This window comes from Pinus tabuliformis, chromosome 6, assembly GCF_031772625.1.
Source record: "Pinus tabuliformis cultivar Carrire ecotype Pingquan chromosome 6, CPIR1, whole genome shotgun sequence".
Classification (NCBI taxonomy): Eukaryota; Viridiplantae; Streptophyta; class Pinopsida; order Pinales; family Pinaceae; genus Pinus; species Pinus tabuliformis.
The window spans coordinates 339,130,529-339,137,974 of NC_142292.1; positions in this window are offsets into that span (position 1 = coordinate 339,130,529).

Below are 7,446 nucleotides of genomic sequence, written 5' to 3' on the forward strand. Positions count from 1 at the left end.
GTGGTATTGTATTGGGGATTCCATATTTGTATGATAGGAAAGCAATTTTCTTTCGCCATGAAAACAAGTATCATCTCACGAAAGATAAGGTGGAATACATTGTTAGAGCTCATCGTTCCAAAATTAGTGCCAACCTTGTAAGTAGTTAAATGAAGAGATTGATCAATTCCAGCAAAGGGTGCATGCTCATGGTTGTGAGAGACAAATATGTGGATACATTTGAATATTTCCAAGGTTGTGATCCCACTCATAAAAAGGAATTGTATGAAATTGTTTCTAACTATAATGAGATTTTTCAGGAACCAAGTGGGTTACTTCCAAAGTGTGAGATCCAACATGAGATTCACTTGCAGTAGGATTCTCCTTTACCCAACATTGGTATGTACAGGTTTCCATCCATTGATATGGAGGAGATAAAGAAGCAAGTATAGGAAATGTTGAACCATGGGATCATAAGGCCAAGTTATTCTCCATGCAGTTCACCTATTGTGTTGGTGCAAAATAAGGATGGCACATGGAGGATGTGTGTGGACTACAGAGCACTCAACAAAATAACGACAAAGAATCGGTAGCCTCTCCCTCTCATTGATGATTTGTTAGATCAATTGAAAAATGTTGTCTATTTCACAAAATTGGACTTGCGTAGTGGCGATCACCAGGTCAGGATTGCAGAACAAGATGTATGGAAGACTGCATTCAAGATAAAACAAGGGTTATTTGAATGGTTGGTGATTCCATTCGGACTATGAAACGCTCTGCAACATTCATGAGGGTGATGAATGATATTTTATGACCTTTTCTTGATGATTTTGTAATTGTGTATCTTGATGAAATTCTTGTTTTTAGTAGAACATGGGAAGATCATGTGAGTCATGTTAAAAAGGTGCTTGATGTTTTGCAAAAAGAAAAATTGTATGTCAAAATATCTAAGTGTGAATTTGGTAAGACCTCTTTGGTTTACTTGGGTCACATTGTCAGAGGTGGACAATTAAAAATAGATCCTTCTAAAATTGATGTGATTGTAAAGTGGCCTAAACCCACCAATGTTACAGAGGTTCATATCTTTTTGGGTGCAGTACAATACTGGAGAAGGTTCATTACCAACTTCTCCATCGTTCTATCCCCTTTACATGCATTGACAAGTGTAAAGAAAACCTTCCAATGGGGAGGAAATTAGTAGAAATCCTTTGATACACTGAAAGAGAAGATCAGTACTGCATCAGTTTTGGCCTTACCTGACCTCCATCGGCCTTTTGAGATCGAGACAGATGCCAACGGGTATGCCATGGGGACATTGTTAATGCAGTAGAGGAAACTTATATGTTACCATTCAGAGACATTCTCCCAAGCTATTGTGAACTATCCCACATATGACAAGGAGTTGTATTCCTTGGTTCAAAGCATGAAGAAGTGGAAGCACTATTTGATTAGAATGGAGACCATTATTCACACAGATCACCAGCCTGTGTAGTACCTCTAGTCGCAAACCAAGATTCAACAATCACGTCATTTCAGATGGATGGGATTCCTCTAATATTTTCACTTGGTAATAAAATACAAGAAGGATACCAACAACAAAGTGGAAGATATGTGTTCTCACCCTCCTATTTTTGCATCTATAGTTTTGCAAAATGCTTCTTTATCTTTTGAAATTTATGTTGAATATCATGTTGATGACAATGATTTTAAGGAGATTTATGCAAATCTGACTCATTTATCGCAAGTGAATAATTACCATTTGCAGGGTAAATTTTTGTATCACCTTTGAAAACTTTGTATCCCCACCAATGGGAGATTACATGTAATCAAAGAGGTATATACCTCTCTTGTGTCAGGTCATTTTGGTGTAGGGAAAACTTTGTGTCATGTGAAAAGGTTGTGTTATTGGCCTCACATGGAAAATATTTTGACTCGATATGTAAAGGGATGTATGTTGTGTTTAGTTAGCAAGCCAACTAATAAAAAACCGGGGCTCTACACACCACTCCCTATTATGAGTTGTCCATGGGAAAGTGTGTCAATGGATTTTGTTTATAGTTTTCCTTTGTCTAGGATAGGTCATGACTATTTGTATGTCGTTGTGGATCAATTTAGAATTTTTTTTGTCTTAATGCCCTATAGAAAGAAGGTCGCTACAGTGCAGACTACTCATCTCTTCTTCCAATTTGTATGGGTCCACTTTGGGCTACCCACATCCATTGTGTCTGATTGAGACTCTCACTTTCTTAGAGATTTTTGGATGAGTTTGTGGAGAATGATGGACACCAAGCTGAATAGGAGCATGACATTTCATCTACAAACCGATGGGAAAATAGAGGTTATCAACCACACAGTGATACATTTGCTCCGAGGCTATTGTGGAAAGCATCCCAAGTTGTGGGATGAGAAACTTCCCTATGTACAACATGCATACAACCAGGCAGTGCATTCATCCACTTAGAGCTCAGTATTTGAGATATGCTTTGTATATTTTCCAAAGGATCCCCTAGACATGGTATTTGGGAGAGATGAATATTCCAGCGGGAAAGATGACAGGGACAAAGCACGGAATTTCATTCAATGCATTCAGATGATTCACTAATTAGTGTAGTAGCAGTTAGAGAAAATTCAATCTCAATACAAAGCTCGACATGACAAGCACCGAGTTGATCACCAATTCCAGGTTGGAGACAAAGTGTGGCTCCACATCAGAAAAGACAAAATTAAAGGGGAAGGAAATAAGTTGAGACCAATCCGCTATGGCCCATTCACCATATTAGAGAAGATTGGAAACAATGATTTTCCTCTCGATTTGGTAGCATACATGCAAATGTACTCAGTGTTGAACGTTGAAAACCTGAAGCTTTATGAGACTCCTTTGATCATGACACCGAAGAGGTTGGACTAGTTGCACTCAAATACTTGGAGAAGCTACTTGAGGATATCAGTGTTGGGGAGACATGGAGTACCTTTATATTGGTTTCAAGGGAATGCATCCAAGTAAGGCCTAATGGATTGAAAAGAAGAAAATGAGGGAGAAATTACCTCACTTTCCAATTGACTGATAAAGCTATTGGTGACCCAAAATCTCATTAGCAGGGAGGAATGATCCAGGTGGCTCCAGAAATGCTCAGAATCTAGAAAAAAACTTTAAAAAATCAAATTCAGTATATTGAAGTTAAACTAGGACCAGATCGTAGTGCTCGTTGTCCTGATTCCAATGGTTCAAATGTCACTCATATCTGAGTTCATGTGCTCAAGATATTCAGAGTCAAAGTTCTGGTAAAACTAGGCCCAATGGAAGTCAGTAACGAGGTAACAATTTGGCAAAGGTTTGGCGCACGGATTCGACGGTCATAACGGGTGCATTTGTCACCTCTTTAATTTGTCTAGTGACCCTTAAAAACTTCCACCAAAATTTTAACTATTATTAACCAAAAAAATATAAAAATGGGGTGGAGGGCCACCACCCCCCAAGAACATTGTTCAAATATAATGTGGTGGGCAAGCCACCCACCGGTGACCCGCCCAACCCACCATTCAATACAACAAAGACAAGAATGGAGGCTGACAGGGTTCAAATCCACCTGACCTAGCTGGGTTGGCCCGCAAACAGGTGGCCCCAAATTTAAGGTCGCCAACAACCATACAACAAATGCCGACTATTTAAAAAAGGGATCGAACCATATTTGGGTTGTGACAGGTTTTGAACTTGTTCTACCCCCAACGAACTCTCCTCTTCCAACCAACAGTCCAACGACCCAATCTTTGTAAAGGCTTCCTCCAATATTACATATAACCCATCATTCGTCCAACCACTGAGAGGAGTGGCGGAACCGAGCAGCGTGAGTCAATTTGCAAGTAGAACTAAGAGCGCAGCCAAGATGAAACCATGCCCAGGAGGGCACAAGTTTCGAGAAAGATTTCTAGGGAATCTTGGGAGAATATTTTTGCAAGGAATCTTGAGGGAATCTAAAGATTCCTTAGAGCTCCAGAGGTCACTTTCTCATAACAGGGTCAATTTTATTGTCATTGGACATGATTTCGTGCCACGATTCCAACAGTGATGTCCGTTTATGCAGTTGAGCTTTCGATTTACAGTCCATGCCAGAAAATGAAGGTATAATGGTCATTTATGTAAATTTGATTGTAATGCATTTCTGCTGCCATTTATTGAAAGAGGCCTTCCTACTTTGAGCAGGGCTCAGAGACATAGCCCACACTGGGTGAAATATGTAACCAAATCGTTTTGTGCCTTTGATCTCCAGTTTATTTTTAATTTCCACTTATTTTCATGTGTTTAAGTTACTTGGTTAATGCTCTTTTATATGAAATTTTGTATGCATCCATGAAGTAAAATATATGGATCAAGCGAGGAAGAGGATATTGTTCCTCTCAATGATGGTCTGGTGATGGATATGTACAATCGAACCTATGATGAGCTTCAGAAAAAAAAAAAAAAAAAAATAAATAAATAAATAAATAAATAATAATAATAATAATAATAAAATAATAATAAAATAAATAAAAAAAATTAAAAATAAAAAATAAAAAAAATTAATTAATTAATTAATGAAAAAAAAAAAAAAAATGAAAATAAAAATAAAATAAAATAAAATAAAATAAATAAATAAAATAAAATAAAAATTATACATCCAAGGAAGAAACATTTTTTAGATGACCTCGCAATTGCTACATTCATTAGAGAAAGGGTAATTGTGACCGACACTAGAAGAAATCCAGGTGTCATTGCCACAACCAACTTAGCCTTCGCAAGTGCTTAAAAGTCAAAAACAAATTATTTGTTGGTCGAGAACAAAAAATTGGCAAAGAAATTTCAAGTTGTTAGGAAAGAGGTTGAACAACTCTAAGTAACAGCTCAAAACAAAGCTTCCACACAGGTTCATCTAGGAGAACTGAGGAAGTGATACTCGGTGAAGTATCAACACTAGGAGAGACCATGCAGAGTCTTTATAAGGATCTTGTTATCATGCATAAGGAAGTTATCCACTTGCATGGCTTGCAGCAGTAGTGTAAATATTTTGTTAAAACTCTCAGGAATGTACAAGTTGTCAACGCTATCGTGCATGAATGTTCAATGCAATATAAGGGGCACTGCTTGACTTGGGAAAGAAAAAAAAGCAACATGCGGAGCTAGAGAAAGAAAGAGTTCAAATATTGATCCAAAATAATAAAAAACTCGCCTCGTTCTTTGGTAACATTGATATGCATGGTTATACAAAAGCCTTGACTCCCTAGTAAAGTCCTACATGATCCCATCAGTTGGTTCACTCATAGAGATTGAAATCAATAACCATGTTAGGAAGGAGATAGATGAATACTTGGAACAATGGAGATAGATAACCATCAAGGAAGATCTTGATGAGAACAGACAAAGTATGAAAAAGTACATTGGTGGCCCTGTCCAAATCAACGCAATGTTTCTCCTACTAAAGAAGGAAACACAAACCAGTTCTAAGTCAATGTACTTGGATTCCATGGAGGCTAGAGTCCACTTCCAGTGATACACCATCACACAGTTTGGGGATATCATCACGCAATACAGTGCTTGGCACCACTACATCACCGAGAAACATCAAGTGGAATTTTTAGAGCTGGATTTTCCCCCAAACTCAGGCATAACTATTTTTTCGTATTAGGTTGTCTAGTTGGCTCTAACCTATATTGTCTTATATGGGTAACAGTGTAAATTGTAATATTATTTTGTAATTAATTTGTAAGTGGAATTCCAAGTGTCAATATTGGAATGTGAAGAGTCACAATGAAATGTAATGAGTCATTTTGTAAAGAAATTGAAGAATCATGAGGGAAGTCCAAAAGTCGCAAAGGGGAGTTGAAGAATCACCCCCACTTGTTATAAATATACACTCATAACTCATGTAAAGGGCTTTTGGGAGCCAATATTTTTGCTAGGCTTAGGCTTAGAATCAGGGGCATGGGAGTTTGTGAGAGCCTTGGCTACTATGTAGCATAGAGGGAGTATCTTTCTTTGGAGGAGCAGGTGATCTTGACTTCACGTTCCACTACTGGGGCTAGTGGTATGTTAATGGTGTATGTATGATTGGAACTTTCACTTAATAAAAGATCAGAGCCAACACATATTCATGCATATGTTGTGAATATAATATGACTATTCTTGTTATGTTTGCAATCTAGTTTATTTAACTTACGCTTATTGTTATGAATTATTTTGTTTGCATTGGTATAAATCTTATTGAATGTGTGCTATTGTTTAATTCCATCACTATTAACTTGTGAACTATTTCACATATTAGCTTGTGATGTCATTTATGCTCGTGTGTTCCTTCTAAGATGCATACTATTACAGGATTCTAAGGGGATCACTCATTTTCTCTTTTGTGTGTTAGAACTTTCATGCATCACACTTGACATTTTGCAAGGTCACACACTTGTTCTCACCAAAGTAACTATACATCACTCTATGCGTTATTGCAGCCAAGGCACACCATTAAAACCCACTACATAGGCAACCAAGTCGTATTCCAGATGGGACTCCTACACCAAATGATGTGAGGTCTAATTGGGACTTCATATCATGGATATCCTCTGAATGTTGGCAGGTCCAACACCATCAACAATATGCATTATTTTGCTAACCTTTGTTTTATGATTTCCAACTCTATCTGATGCCTCTATTCCAAAGTTATCTCTTTAAGAAGTTGTTATACTAATGGTGCTTGATGTCATTGTCCTTATATTCTTGTAGATGTTTGAATATGTTGATACCTCTACTCTTCAAATCATCAAGGAAATAGTACAACCATACCCCAACACATTTATACACATCAAATGTCAATACATGTCACTAATAATCCCTACAATGGTAGCATCTATACATACTCAACAATTAATCAAGAACAATACTCTATAGAAAGCCTAAAACCAGATCTTATCACACATCATCATGTACTCACTATATTGCCATTGTTTTGTCCATATATGCTACCACAACACTGCTAACAGTGTCATTATTCAATATTCCAATTTGCATCATGATTAGACCCTAATCATGGCTCACTACCAAATACAATTGTTGCACATTCATTGTAGTCTAGATACATTTGTTGTTGTCTTCAAATGATGCACTTTGTCCCTAATTCAACTCTTGAATTTGCTTGCTTTCACAGTATGTCTATAGATTGAATTTGAGGTGTTGATGCCTTCATCACTATATATAGTGTTATAGTCCATAATAAGGCGTAGGGTTTGCATGACTATCTGTCTTAGTGATGTAAGGCTCAATGCAGTAATACTTAGTTTCACTTCTCATGCCAACAAGGGTGATCTAAATAAAACTTCCATCAATTGCTGAAGTAGCCTCTAAATTTCCATTGGTGTATCTTACTAAAAACATTCAACAAATGATGACATAACCCTTCTTATCTTATTTTTAATTGTTGTAGGCATTGCACCAAACATTTTCTC